The following is a 16,466-nucleotide window of genomic DNA, read 5'->3' on the forward strand; positions in this document are numbered from 1 at the left end:
CTTGATGAAGATCATGCATCAAGCTTTAAATCCTTAGGAAAAGAGAGAAGATGGGTAGAGTGATGGTTGCAACAGAGACGTAACATCAACTCTACTATTCTCAAACAGAAAAGGAAAGAAAACTATGGAGAATCAAAGATAAAGAAGAAAGGAGGATGATCACATACCTTGTGATGCAAAAGCAAGAGATTTGACGAAGATCCGACAAGAAAATCACCAAGGATGCAGAGGAGATGACTTGAGGAGAGCTCTGGTTCATTCCAGAAATTTTGGAGGCACAAAAGACGAATTAGACTCGAAGTAGGGCTTAAATAGAGAAGCCAAGACCTAATTCAACAAAACAGAACCCATTGGTCGACTGGCTCAATTGACCAAGCAGGACAGCAAGTCCAAAATAGGGAATTGAAGGCTCAAATCAAATCCAAACTTGAAGGGGTTTTGCACACACACCAAGAGGCTTACCTAGTATGTAGAAATTCCTTCGAACCAAGTCAGAGAGTACTCCAAGTCCATCAACTAAATCCATCTTCATTAGGGTGTAGTTTCCATAAATGGAACACTGTCATCAACACTCATGGATTCTAAGCCAAACACCAGGTCTTCCACTGAGATGGCCCATAGTTGACTTCTTGCCTTACTTCGGGTTGTTGGACCTACAAACAATAGGGTTTTCGGGTCAAGGTTAGGGCTGGGTTTCACATTCTCCCCCCCCCCTTAAAAGAAATTTCGTCATCGAAATTGAAAGCGTACCTGAACTTCCAAAGAGGTGAGGAAACTTCTCCTTCATATCTTCTTCCTTCTCCCAAGAAGCTTCTTCAAGGGTATGGTTCTTCCATTGAATCTTCACCAAAGGAATAGTGCGATTCCGTAGTTGCTTGTCCTTCTTATCTAGGATTTTGGCTGGCTCTTCATCATAGGTAAGATCAGCACTAAGTCCTTCAGGTGCTTGCTGTAAAATGTGTTCAGGGTTCTCTATGTACTTCCGATGCATTGAAACATGAAACACATTATGAACTCCAGCAACAGGCAGAGGCAAGGCCAATTGATATGCAACAGGTCCAACCTTCTCCAGAATCTCGAAAGGTCCAATGAAACGAGGGCTAAGCTTACCCTTAACATTGAATCTCATCACACCCTTCATTGGTGAAACCTTCAAGAAAACTTTATGTTCAACATGGAAATCCAAATCAGTCATTCTCTTGTCAGCAGAAGATTTCTGTCTTGACTGGGCAAACTTAATCCTTTCTCTGATCATATCAACCATTGCGCTTGTAGCTTCAATCATTTCAGGACCTAAGACCTTTCTTTCACCAGTCTCAATCCAGTACAATGGTGTCCTACAAGTATTTCCATACAAAGCCTTGAATGGAGCCATGCCTATTGTTGATTGATAACTATTGTTATAGGAAAACTCTACCAAAGCTAAGTGTTCATCCCAATTACCACCCATATCCACAACACAAGATCTAAGCATGTCTTCCAAGGTCTGAATTGTTCGCTCAGATTGTCCATCCGACTATGGGTGATGAGCCGTACTCAAATTCAATTGGGTTCCCAAGGCTTTTTGCAAACTGTTCCAAAACCTTGAGGTGAACCTAGGATCACGATCAGAAACAATACTCATTAGCACTCCGTGCAAACGAACCACATCGTCCAGATAAAGCCTAGCTAGCTTATCCAAGGTGTGAGTGATCTTCATAGGAATGAAGTGGGCTGATTTGGTTAACCTATCAACTATCACCCACACAGTGTCATTGTCTTTACTTGTCCAAGGCAAGCTAGTCACGAAGTCCATAGAGACATCCTCCCACTTCCAACTAGGAATAGGAAGGGGTTGAAGTAATCCAGATGAGGTTGACGAACGGCTTTCACACGCTGGCAAGTCTCACACTTGGCAACAAAATCATCAACATCAGCCTTCAAACCAATCCACCAAAAATGTTCCTTCAAGTCCTTGTACATCTTTGTGCTTCCAGGGTGTACTGTAAAGATTGACTGGTGTGCTTCCTTCAATATTTCTTTCTTAATTTCTTCATTCGCTCGTGTTGGTGCTAAAATTGCCGGAGGCTTTGAAATGTAATCTTAGCACCAAATCACTCAGATCTGGATCGATCTGGCTTGCTCAATCATCAATCAACCTTTCGCTCCTGAAAAATAGAACACCAATGAGAAACGAAGCCGATCATCTTGATCGGCCTGTCTCCGACGATCTAGTTAGTAGATGATCAGAAGTGAGCTCTCAGAGAGCTTTAATGGAAAATAAGCGAGAAGAGTGTGAATATTCGAATGAGCTTACCTCTCCTGAGAATGTTGGCTCTATTTATAGGCTTTAATACGTTGGCTCTTGTCACTGATGACCGTCGGATGGAAAGTATAGATCGGATTGCTATGATTAAGCCTTTGTTTAACCTTTGGGTGGTCCCTTAAATTCATTCGTCTCATCAGCTGAATCCGGTTGAACTTGGTCAGACCGGTATAAACCAGAAGTGGATATTTTAGTCACAACACAAGCCCCCAAGCCTGCTGATCAGGTCGAACTTGTATGAGACTCTGGTCAAGAGGTTTGAATCTTTCTTTCAAATGACTTCAGAATATTCTTCATCTTGTATTGGTTGTGAGAATTCTTCAATACTTGGCCTTATCTTTAAAATTTTCACCAACTATGTGGTTGAATTTGGATCCTTTTATACTTGACATGTGTAGAAAATTGCCTTTTCATCCAATCTTGATCTTCTCTTGTATTTGGAAAATGTTTAGCCCCCAAATCATTTCAAAAAGGAAAAAATGGGCGACGGAAGAGAATCTTGAGGATGAAAGGAACATAGAGGGGGCAACAATCTTTGACCTGCTGCACATCTGACCACATACTATATTTCTGACCACTTGCTGATGAAGTATTATTAGGAAAGAGTGGCTAATGAAGCTTTTTGAGAAAGTAGCTGACGAAAGCATTAATAACTGATTAGATGCCTTCAGAGAAAACTGCTGATGAGAGCCTCAACAGTTGATCAGAAGTCTTCAGAGAAAACTTCTAATGAGAGCCTCAATAGTTGATCAGAAGTCTTTAGAGAAAACGGCTAATAAGAGCCTTAATAGCTAATTAGAAGTCTTTAGAGAAAACGGCTGAAAAGAACCTTAATAGCTGATCAAAAACTTTCTGTCCTTAGACAATAGTTGAAGAGAGTCTTAGCAACTTTGATTAGAATCTTCAATATAATCTGCTTTGTGAGAAATTTTCTTGATCAGCTCCTTTGCTCTCGATCAAAATGCTGCCTTAGAGAAATGGCTACTGGAGCCTAACTTCGGAAAGTCGGGATCATCCTCGGAAGGAATGAGCCATGATTAGCTTAGCATGACCTGGCTACCTGAGCCTAACTTACGTAAAGTTGGGACCACCCTCGGAAGGAATGATCCGTGATCAGCTTCGGAAAGCATGACCAGGCCTCGGAAGGCTGGCTACTTGAGCTTGACTTATGAAAATTCGGGACCACCCTCGGAAGGAATGATCCGTGATCAGCTTCGGAAAGCATGACCAGGCCTCGGAAGGTTGGCTACTTGAGCCTGACTTACGAAAAGTCGGGACCATCCTCGGAAGGAATGATCCGGATCAGCTAGCATAATCAGGCCTCGGAAGGCTGGCTACTTCAGCCTGACTTCGGAAAGTCGGGACCACCCTCAGAAGGAATGATCTGTGATCAGCTTCGAAAAGCATGACCAGGCCTCGGAAGGCTGGCTACTTGAGCCTGACTTCGGAAAGTCGGGATCACCCTTGGAAGGAATGACCCTGGGTCAGCGTTGAAAGGCATGATCAGAAGATTGGTTCACCAAAAATATCTTTTGAACTAAATGAAGAAGAATCCTTTGATGACAACGATTAATAAGATGATTTCTTCAAGAATACCAAAAGATCCTGTTTCCTTTCTATTGATAAAAATAAGTCTTCAAGAATAAAAGGAACATAAGTCTTCAAGAATAATATAAGTCTTCAAGAATAATATAAGTCTTCAAAAATAATATAATTCTTCAAGAATGATATAAGTCTTCAAGAATAACATAAGTCTTCAAGAATAAACGGAACATAAATCTTCAAGAATACAAGGAATCTCTGCTCTTGCTATTAATAATATAAATCTTCAAGAATAAAAGGAACCTCTGCTCTTGCTATTAATGATATAAATCTTCAAGAATAAAAGGAACCTCTGCTCTTGCTATTAATGATATAAATCTTCAAGAATAAAAGGAACCTCTGCTCTTGCTATTAATGATATAAATCTTCAAGAATGAAAGGAACCTTTGCTCTATAGAAAATTGCTGGTCAGAAGCTTTCATAGTTGAGATAAACCTTTTATGTGGCTGAGAGAAGCCTTTAGAGAAAGTTGCACAATGATCAATGCTTTAATGTTCAGCCTGTTAAAATTGAGCGGAGTGAAAGATCAAAGTTTGCCATAAAGTGCAAGATCAAATAATAAAATGATAATATGAAGTTTGCAATAATTGCAACTCCTCAAGAAATTTTAATTTATGTAGTTTTGGACTATTGAACTCCCAAGATGTATTTCCTCCTTTTTCTGTTTCCACCTGCAAACTATAAGCTTCAATTCTAAACCTGACAATCATAAAAGGAGAATAATATATTGATGCGTCCAAAATCTGCTCAGCCCTTAGATCTCCTCGTGATGACCTGCAAAACGAAAGCGTCAGATGTGGCCCAACCGCGAGGGTCGGGAGTCCACCTCCGAAGGCTAAGTCAGTTGATGAAATTAATCACAAACGGCTCTGCTAGAAGCACAGAGCTAAGGAATAAAGAACTAGGAAAGGTGATCTAGATCGTAAGCCGCTGATAGTTTACGTCTATCAGTATGTATCTGAATCTAAGTCTGAGTCTCAGATTGTGTGTTTTCGATCCCCTCACCTCGTATGGCAGTGAGGTTTATATAGAGTGTACCTTCGAATCTCCTTCGTTGGATGCACTTGAGCCTTCTTCGGGTAGTCGTTGGATCTTCACAGTTAGATCCGTTGAGCAATAGACTTCTACTAGTTTGGACTAGTAGAGGACTCCTGAGATAACCTTTAGGTTATGTGATGATTATCCCTTCGATAATGATTAGCCGCAGCCGTCAATTCAAGTCTGCTATCATTAGGGTAATTAACCTAATCCATAAGTAGGATTAGGGCGTGCTTGTAGCTGAATAAGTTTTCTTCCTCAGCAAGCCATCTTTGGATCCGGTTCGCTCGGGAGCGAGTCGGTTCCCTCTGTCTCAACCGGGGCCGAGGGTTGAACCAGTTATGAACCCGGTCTGATCATAATTTCTCCATATCACGAGCCCCTAGACCAAGCGTTCGGTCGATTCCGAGGGCTTGGTTTTTAACTGGGTTCTTCGTCAGGCGATAGTCTCTGTGTGTTCCATTAAACATTAAATGTCATATCACATTTAATGCGGTGGTCACTTTTCCTCGATCGTTGTGAGGGTAAGGCCACATGTCTCCTTGCAGTCGATCTGTCGTGGCTCACGTAATCCAAGCGATGGTTTCCGAATACCTGTTTCGGATTCGTGAGTTCAAACTTTCAAAACGTCTTCCAATCTCGATCGTCGATTTTGAATCAATCTCGATCCTTCAGATTCCCGAACACTCGTGCGGGTGTTTTAAAAGCTGTTCGTTGTCTTCGTAGGTTTCATTCTTCCTGTCCAGAATTTGAACCTTTGTTGTCTGCTTCGCGCCTTCTTGCTCTCAAGCTTTTGCCTCACTGAATCAGTAAGTTTACTGGTCTTTTTCTTTTTGTAGTTTACTGAAACAAGTAATGGCGGATAATAGGGCTTCTCTGGTACCCGGTGTTGGTAATAGTAGTGGTAATGAAGCTTTTGCTTCTCATCCTTCCGAACAGTCGGATAGTGATAACAAAACCCTAACAGTCCTCTGGCGTGAGTTTGCTGAAGTTTCTCAAAAAGGTTTAGAGAGAAAAACCAAAACTCCTTCTATCCTCCTCGAGTCTGGATCTTCCAAGATTGCTGAGTCTTCTAGGCAGCCTCATACTTCTAGGTCCGATGGTGGAACTGGCTCTGTTCCCTCCATTTACAAGGAGGAAACCCTTCTTTCAGCCATCCAAGATTTTGATTTTCCTTCCTCTTATCAGGTTAGGGCTCCCCATCCTGATGAGAGGGTTGATTCAACCCTTTCGGGTGAATTTTCTCTGTACATAGATGCACTGGAAAGCGGGGTTCGCTTTCCCTTTTTTAATCCTTTGTTCTCCGCAGTTCTGAATCATTGGGACATTTGTCCCGGAATGCTCCTTCCCAATAGCTGGCGTCTCATCGTCGGCTTCTTGGGTTTGTGTTTTGAACTTGGCATTACGCCATCTCTTTCTCTCTTTGTACATTTCATGTTCTTTCCATCTCCCATCCTCCTGGATGGGTTTTTCTGTCCGAACGCAATAAGGCTGAACTTGATTGGAGGGGCAGCATCCTTGCCAAAGGAACTTGCCCTTCTAACCACAAAAGATGGCGCGAGCGATACTTTTTCTGTCGAGCGCTTCCGTCGGATCTTAACTTCCCAACCGCCTGGAGGTGGTGTACTTCTTCTTCCGAGAATAACCAAGGCCTTCCCTTATCCAAAGAAGACGAGGCGGCCGTCAAGAAGATCAAATCCATTCCATGGTATCAAGAGATACATGGACTTGAGGTGGAGTATAACTTCATTCTTCAGTACTGGGGCTTGGCTCATTGTGAGCTTCTAACCATCATCCTTTAATTTTACTGAAGTGATATGTCTTTAATTCAGACTCTTGCTCTTCTTTGCAATGCCTCCAAGAATGAACCCCGAGAACCTGCGAGTGAAGGCCGCTAGGGCCGTTGTGACAGCCGAGCAACGATCACCCAGAGCCTTGACCGTACATCAAGAGGCTTCTGTTCCCTCTCCTGGCCCCTCTTATAGGGGTATCAGGAATATCAGGCCCGTGGCTGATGCTTTGGGTAAAGGGAAGAAGCCAATGGTGGAGAGGTCTAATGTCTCCTCCTCTGCCCGAACCAAAAGGAGGCATGATTTAATTGATGCTTCCTCCCATAAAAAATCAAAAACTTCAACGGATTGTGAGGAGGTCTTCACCCCCCAGTGGACCCTGAAGTTGACCGACAGGGTGACTAGGGACCCTGAGAAAGCTGCAGAGTGGAGCTCCCTCAGTCTTGTTCCTTCTGATCGCCAGGAATTTGAAAACCTGGATGACGTTGCCCTTGTTACTCAATCCACAAGGTACCGGTCTTCTCGCTTACTTATTTTTTTCATAATTTATTATGACTTCTTCTGATATTTTCTACCTTCCCAGGAATGTTGTGTTGAGCTTCTATCAACACATGGAAGCATTGAGCCGAGTTGGCCGCAACAGCTCCTTGCCGGAACCCTGTGAAGAGAATTTGGCCAAGGCCAATTCTGAGATAGACCGGCTGATTGCAGCTGCCGAGGAGCTGCAAAGAAAGCATGAGGAAGAAGTGATCTCCCTCAAGGAGGCCCTTGATGCTTCGAAGGCTCGTGTTGCTGCTGCCGAGCGCGAGGCCAGGAAGCAAAAAGAAGCTGCCACGTTGTTCGGTGACAGGCTTGAATTTCAATGTAGGGAGAACGAAGAATATCTGAAGTGGGCGGTCCCTAGCAAGCCCGAGCATATCAAGTCAGAGCTTCGGAAGGAGTGTGTTCGAAAATACCTAAACAGCGTACCTTTCTCCGAGCTGCTAGGTGCCTACAACATTCAAGCTTATCGCTTAGGGCAGAATGACGTTTGGGAGCGAATTCTCGCATCAATCCCTTCCTTCGATACTGCTCCCTTTCGTGAGGTGTGCCATAAAGAGGTCTTCGGGAAATTAGGCATGGATCTCCCAGACTGGGCTCGGGAAGAAAAGAATCCTTTTCCAGCTGACCCTCAATATGAGGCATACCTGGCTGACGAGCCGGCGCTTCCAGAGGAGAAGTCACAAGCCGAGTCTCAAGCTGCTGCTAAAGAGGACTCTGACAATGTAATTCTTGAGGAAGGCTCTTCTCAAGATCCTGAGAAAAGTCCTCCCGACCAGGGTCCCTCTGGCAACAATGAAGAAGAGGCTTAGGGAGTTATCTTTCTTTTTTTTTTTTGTAAAGATTGACCTCCTTGCTAATGAAGACACTCCTTTTTCATGTTGGCCTTCCCTATCTCCTGCTGAAATCTTGTCTTGAATATCAAAATATAAATGATAAAACTTATCACTTAACTTCACATTCTTCGACGAATAATAATCTTGTAGAGATATTATGAAGATGCGTTTTGGAAAGATGCATTAATCTTCCCCACTACTTCATTTACTGCAAAGTCCACACGTTTCCCTTTTCGTATCTGCGAAGTCCAAACATTTTCTTGCTTTGGTATACCATTCACTGTTTCCAATGAATCGGAAATACACCCATTATTACAATGGCGGTGCGACGATTGGAGGTATCTCTGCATCAGGTGCTCGCCTCCACATGTTTCCATGTGGCATCCCTCTGACCATTGATCTTGCTTTCTACGGATTTTGAAGCGTCATTTCGATTTGGGCCATTGGTTGTCCTTAGCTTTCAACCGTCGTCGTAATACCTAAGGCTATTTAAAGCCTTCATGGATACTCTCCATCTATCCTACTATCTGCAAGTTAGATTTGCTAAAGCGACATTCCGTCCTTCTGCTTGCTTCTGTATTCCTCGTACTCCAACAATAGCTCTATCAACTTCTGAACAAGTGAGTTTTTTGATTACTCATCTCTTTCCCCACTTCCCCCCTGAGTAAACTGCACAGTAGTAGTACTTGGGGTTTAGTTAATCGGGTTTTTCATAAGTGATAGAGAACTAGGGTTTTCCCTCTTTTTTGTCGTCATTGGATATCTGTACTGATACGGTTTCTCTGTTTATATAGTGGCTCCCAAGATCAACCCGAACTTTATTAGAGCGAAGTCTAGCAAGAAAATCGTTCCGTTGGCGGTGGTTGGGGCTAGTGGGGTGGTTTCAGCTAGTGAATCCTCCAAGCGTAAGGCGACTGCTGTTGGTGAATCTTCAAGTCAGATTCCCACAGTTTCTATTGATGCCGCCCCTACGCCTCTTTTGCTCGAAGTGATCGCTCGTCTTTCTCAGGAAGATCTTGATCACTCTGTTGTTGATTGCGCTTCTGACACCCCTGCTGCAGAGACCGTTGGTGCACCCCCGAAGGAGACTCTTCGGGCATCTGAGGCAACTATGTTGGCATCTGATGAAGGTGTGGTCCCAGCAGGTGCTGCTCCTATTTCCAATTCTAGTGCTTGTTTGGCATCCTCCTCCTCTCCTTTGGAGTTGGAGGATTTTGCCACTAGGAAGCGCCGTCGGGTGACAAGTGATGCAGCTCATCCTTCTCTTGATGTAGCTCATCCTTCTCATCCTTCATCTGAATTAGTGTCAAATGAGTTTGACAAAGCGTTGGAATGGTGTACTGCTGCTCGAATGACTTCTAAGAGCGCAGTTCTTTCCAAACTTCCAGATGAAGTCTTTATGAAGTCACAGGTGATGTAAGTCTTTCTTCATTATCTTTTGATTCTGAAAAATTACTCTTCTGCTCCTTCTTAACTCGGACGTTGTTTGCAGGAGTCTTACTGGTAACTTCCACAACCAAGTGGAAGCAGCCTCTAGGCTCAATAGGTTGAGCAATGAAGTTTCCAGGCTTCAGGAAATCTCTGAAGCTAAAGATGCTGAGATTGCTAGCCTTAGGAAACTAGCATGGGAGGTTGCAGGAGAAAAGAATTCGATGATCGATCGTCTTCAGTCGGACTTGGATGATGCTAGGGAGAAGATCCTGCAACTGGAACGAGGAGTTGGAAAGTCAGGAGCCAAAGGATCTGAAACGTTACCCCAAAGGCAAGCTGTTGTTCCTTTGCCCGAATCCCTTCCAACTGATGTTCGCAGAGCCTGCATCTTCAAGTATTTACACAGTAAGCCCTTTGTTGATATGCTGAATGCTTATAACTTGCAAGGCGTGCGGGATGGTGAGAACGAAGTATGGGAATCAATATTAAGGAAGGATCCTCATTTTGATACGACTCCCTACAGTGCTGTTTGCCATCATGAAGTATTTACCGACCTGGGTATTCCTCCTCCTGACTGGACCAAAGATAAGATTGATCCTCTACCTTCCGATCCAGATATTATGCATTATCTGGAAGATTCTCCTATTTATTCTGTCACATCCTCCCAGCCGGTACCCAAACTGGCATACCCGAGAGTGTGATCCACAGCCCCGAAGATCAAGTATCGAGGAAATCATCCTCCCACATATGCAACAACATAATCATGAACAGAAATAAATCAAGGTTTAATATTATAAACAAGGTTCAAAACAAGAAATGAACAATTAGAATAATCAGAGTGCGGAAAGATACCAGATATCCAATGATATCAAAAAGGAGTGAAGTGAGGCGGAAACTCACTTTACCAAAACAGCGGAACGTAGTATAAAAATCAAAAGGGATTACAATTGAAACAAATGTACTAATAAATAAACTAAGATCAAGCGTCTTCAAGTTTATAGATAACGTCTTCATAAGTATGGACTTCATCAATCCAATGAATCCGTTCTAACTCTATGCCGTTCTCAAAAGTAGTACGCAGCTTGATCCGCCGGGGGATCATCAAAGTAATCTTGATCGTTGCCAGCACTTTGCGTGTAATACGCTTCATCAGCTTGTGCTTTGCTGTATTGCTCGTCATAGTATTCTGTACCTGCAGGATAATCTAACAAAAAGAAATATACAACAGGAATGAGTTTCGAAGAAACTCAGTAAGGTAGTTAATCCATAACATCATAGATAACATGTGGCAAATCATAACATGATGCAATGCAGTATGAAACAAGTAATGTATTTATGCATCTAACTCTATGTATGCTGGTCTCTATGGTAGACATGCTTTAAGTCATAGCACCGTACTTCTTTGGGTAGGTCACGCATACGGCTCCTGTTGGTAGTTGGTCCGGGCATCCCTCTCGGACAAACCATGGTAGGGGGTTAAGTCAACACACTCTCTCACAACCATTTGGCATAAGTATCGGCGCATGCCAGGGAAAACCTAGCCCAATGCAAGTAATCTACTTCGTTACATCAAGTCAGTTCCAGATACTTCCATTCCTCCCCTCTCGGGATCCTTTCCGGTATCCTTCACACTAGAGTCATGGATATTACTCACCGGACTCATCAGCCCTATTGGTTATCCACATATGGTAAACGGGAAGCTCTCATGTCCTCTCACGGATATAACTCACCGGTCTCGAGCGCCCATGAGCCCAAGTCTAGCCATATGCAACCCTCCAATAAATGGCCCCCACAATGTGATTCCCATCCTCTCACGGATATAACTCACCGGTCTTGAGTGCCCGTGAATCCCCATTGCTACCACGGGTCGTTCGGTCTCACTACCCTTCCGAATCGGGTCTGATATAACAGGGGTATATCCTAGCCAAACACTGCTAGACATCCCTAGGTATGGCAACCATTGATTCGGGAAAGTGTCGATGGGCAACCCCGGAAACATCCCATACTATTTCCGATAATGTCCAAGGACAGAAGTGTCAGAAAGACACTTCCCAATCCCAAACCAAACTTAAGCAAACACATTCTCAGATCAGTCATGACATACACAACTAGTAGTTCATCATATAAAAGAGAATGTAAAAGGAACATCAGATTAAGCAGTAATAAGTAATTCATATAACATAAACAATGAAAAGATGATATAATTAAGTGCTACTGTTCCCACAGTAGGAGATCAGAATTAAAATACAATAACAGTAGGTAATCTCATAGTTTCATAAAGTAGAAACCAGAGAACAAGCAATCTATGTAGTTAAGGAATCAACTGTCCTTACCATCTAACTTGAATGGAATCTTAAAGAATCAAGTATGATCTTGACAAAACCTGAGAAGACAGTCCTAAACAAGTGCACACAACATGTTAGGAAAGATGCATAAAGGAAAAGATGATAAATCAATCGAAACAGACCAAGATTGAGGTTGCTGTACTCATTGATCGATTGATTGGTCTGCTGGACCAGTCGACCAATGAGTCGACCAATGCAGACAGTGGCCTGCAAGAATCCGAATTTTGAGAATCTAGAATCGAATTCGATGGTTCAAAAGGGTACAATTAAGAGGAAAATTATCATGGTAGTATTCTAGGGTATAGAGGATATTAAACCATAACTCAAAACAATTCTCAAGTTACAACCTAGAAATCATGAGGTTAACCTGATTAGGGTTATCATAGGTTAGGAGGGGAAAAAAATAGAAAGATTAAACATAATGAACTAGGATATGAAAGAATTCAGATCTAGTAAAGGAAACATAATAATTGGGTTACCATGATTAAACTAGAGGTTCTTGATCTTACCCAAGAATTAGGGTTTTACCCTTTTTGGTTCCCTCAGAAAATAATTGTGAGATCTGAATGAACAAAGACAAATCAAAACAGGAAAGTATAGATGATTAAATTTTAGGTTAACACAATATTACTCAAGAAGATTTTCCTTCACAAGGGAGGTTACCAAAAGTTTTCCAGACAATCACACAAGGTTGGGGTTTCAAAGAATTAGGGTTAGGTTTTCAAGAATTCAATAAGTAGGGTTTAAGAACATGATGATGATCATGAGTCTTAAAGAATATGGTGAGATCAGAGAATTGATGATTACAAGAATGCTTCATCACCTTTCTGATCTCAATGAAAACAGAATAAAAGAAAGAAAATCAGAGATAGAAGAGAGAGTGGTTGAGATCATACCTTTGCCGTAGAAAGATGAAGAATTCTTCAAGTCTTTGAAAGAGATCACCAAAGAATGCAAGGGAATGGGTTAGATTAGGGTTCTAACTCGTTCCAGAGGCTTAGGAGGCAAATGAGGCGGAGTATTCCCGAGATTAGACTTAAATAGAAGTGACAGGATTCAAATTTCAAAAACAGAATCAATTGGTCGATTGATCCAATCGACCAATGAGTCGACCAATCAAGACAGCAACTTCAAAACAGGGAATTGAAGGCTTAGATCAAGTCCAAACATCAAGGGGTTTTGCACACCTCTAGAGTGACATACCTAGGAGTTAGAAATGCCTTTGAATCAATACAGAGACCACTCCAAGACCATCAACTAAACCAATCTTCATCCGGGTGCAGTTTCCACCATTGGAACACTAGCATCAACACTCATGGATTCCAATCCAGCCATCAATTCTTCAACAAAAGTGGCCCAAAGATGACTTATTGCCTTACTTCGGGTCACTGGACCTACAATAAATAGAGTTTCCGGATTAGGGTCAGGGCTGGGTTTCACATCAGCTGTGATCGAGAAATTCACAGTTAGTGACTGTCCCGTTGCCTGGGGTTAACGGTGACAACTAAATTACAAGATATGGTTCGCGCACCCAATCCCATTTAGTTGGATTGAGATCATAAAGTTTGGTCGCCATTCGAGTTGAGTTGACAGGAGTTGGTATAGAACTGCGTCGAAATATCAACACGATATCCCACAAAGAAGGGTAGGAGGAGTTTCTTAAGCCAATTAACCTGTCCAAAGTATCCAAAAAATATCAAGCCCATCACTTTTGGCCCATCTAAATCACTTTGGCCAAATGGGCTTGAAAACTTTTTAATCCCCTAGCCAATGGGCTTGTAAACATAGAAAGTCGTCAGGGATCCGATTACAGCCGGATCGATAACATCTCCTGGACAAGCTGGACAAAGAGTATAAAATTGCGGAGCATTGTAATCCTCATTTCTCCTCTTCTTTTCCTTGAATCCACACCAATGGTTGACTCATATGTTTGTTCTAGAAAAGTTGTGCCGATCTTGTATGAATTCTTAATAATCACCGATGATGACTTTCTTTTTTGACCGAAGATTGTATCCTGCTCTTGTAATTGTTTTGATACTGGCCTCTTTCGATCTTTTGAAGAAATAAGAAATTAACTTCATCTTGAACTTTGCTAGCCACTTGAATCGCTGTTGCATTAGGTCTTAGTTGTTTGAAACAATGCCTTTACTTAAAGATTTCCGGAGAAATACAATAAGTCTGAGAAGGAACTCACTCGGGTTTTAAACCGATGCCTTTACTTAAGGATTTTCGGAGAAATACAATAAGTTTGAGAAGGAACTCACTCGGGTTTTAAACCGATGCCTTTACTTAAGGATTTCCGGAGAAATACAATAAGTCTGAGAAGGAACTCACTCGGGTTTTAAACCGATGCCTTTACTAAAGGATTTCCGGAGAAATACAATAAGTCTGAGAAGGAACTCACTCAGGTTTTAAACCGATGCCTTTACTTAAGGATAATTCAAAAATTCAATAAGTCTTGAAGGAACTTACTCGGGTTTCAAACTGACGCCTTGCAGAAGGAACTCACTCGGATTTTCATCCGATGCCTCGACTTAAGAAATTCCGAAAAAATTCCATAATTGTTGAAGGACCCACACGGATTTTCATCCGATGCCTTATAGTTGGATCTTGTTCTTGAATGTGGTGTATGATGCCCCCCAATCAAAAGATAATTTGTTGAAAGCTAAAAATTGCATTGATTGAGTTGAAAATGTTTACATCACGAACAAAATTGAAATCATCATCAAGGATAAAACTTTTTGAGATGCCTGGCATTCCACGACCGATCCAACTCTTTCTGGGTGTTGATGTTCTTCAGCCTGTAAGCTCCTGAACCAACTGGTTTTACAACCATATAAAGTCCTTCCCAGGAAGGGTCCAATTTTCTTTGGTGACGCGGGTCGGAAGCTAAGGTGTTTCTCAACACCAAATCTCCGGCTAAGTACCGACGATTCTTCACTCGAGTATTATAATGAGACACTATCCTTCTTTGATAATGTTGAGTTCGTGCTATTGCCTTTGCCCGAACTTCGTCCAACAGATCAAGACTATCAAGCAGTCCTTGCTCATTTGCTTTTTCCTCGAACTCTCAATCCCGTAATGTCCCCGCCATTATCTCCACCGGTGCCAATGCTTCGGATCCATATGCCAACTTGAATGGAGTTTCTCCTGTGGGTGTTTGAACTATAGTTCTATAGGCCCACAGTACATTATGAAGTTCTTCGACCCAAGAAGCCTTGTCAGCTTCGAGTCTTCTCTTTATTCCTTCCAGTAGTGTTCGGTTAGTAACCTCTACCTGTCCATTGCTCTGGGGATATGCCACTGAGGACATACGATGCTCGATCATATATGTTCCGCAAAATTGCTCAAATTGCGGACAGTCGAACTGAGTACCATGGTCAGTGACGATAATCTTTGGAATCCCAAAGCGATATATGATTGACTCAAGCACGAATTTCTCCACTTTTTCTCGGTAATTGCTGCAGTGCACTGGCGCTTCAACCCATTTCGTGAAGTAATCAATTGCTACTATCAGATATTCCCGTCCGCCTGACGCCTTGGTGAATTTGCCCATGATATCAATTCCCCACATCGCAAAGGGAATGGGATCTAGAATTGAAGTCATGGTTTCAGCCGGGCGCTTCTATACTGTAGCATGAATTTGACAATACCACACCGACGAACATATTCCATAGCAGCCTCTTGGACCTTAGGCCAATATAACCCAAGTCTTAGAATTTTGTGGGCCAGGGCTCGTCCACCCATGTGAGCTCCACAAATTCCTTCATGAACCTCAGCCAAAGCTGATTTTGCTCCTTCTGGGCCTATACATCTCATAAGGGGTCCAAAATAAGATCTTTTGTATAGTCTCCCATTCTGAATGAGAAATCTCGTTGATCGTATCTTGATCAACCAGGCCTCTTTCGGATCCTCAGGTAATTTGTCATCTCTCAGATATTCGATTATCGGATCCATCCAGCAACGCTCTGCTTCAATCTAAGAAATTTCTTTCTCATGATAACTTGGAAAAGTTATCTCTTCAATATAGACCGAAGGGTCTAGATTCTTTTCTTTGCCATTGGCTAGTCGGGATAGCTCATCTGCCATTGAATTTTCATTCCTCGAAATCTGAGATATCTTCAAATTCCGAAATTGGTTTTGAAATGCCTGCACTATCTCTTGATATTTCTGCAAGCATGGTTCTTTAATACCATACTCCCCCTGGACTTTGTTGACTATAAGTTGAGAGTCACTATAAATAGTAACATCTGCAATAGACAATGCTTTTGACAACCGAAGTCCAGCTATCAGAGCCTCATATTCTGCTTCGTTATTACTTGCTTCAAATGCAAATCTTAAAGCATATCGAATAATAAATCATGCTGGACTTTTTAATAGAATTCCAGCTCCTGCTCCATCTTTATTACTTGAACCATCTACATATACCTCCCAAGTGGTTGGTATAATGGGATCCTCGATGGTGGATTCCACCGGTGCAGTAGTTTCTACTACAAAATCGGCTAACGCTTGAGCCTTGATTGCGGTTCTGGGCTTAAAGCTCACTAACTCGCTGAGTTCGACCGACCAGGACACCATC

This window comes from Hakea prostrata, chromosome 7, assembly GCF_041222555.1.
Source record: "Hakea prostrata isolate BN-2017 chromosome 7, UWA_Hpros_2, whole genome shotgun sequence".
In the NCBI taxonomy this organism is placed as follows: Eukaryota; Viridiplantae; Streptophyta; class Magnoliopsida; order Proteales; family Proteaceae; genus Hakea; species Hakea prostrata.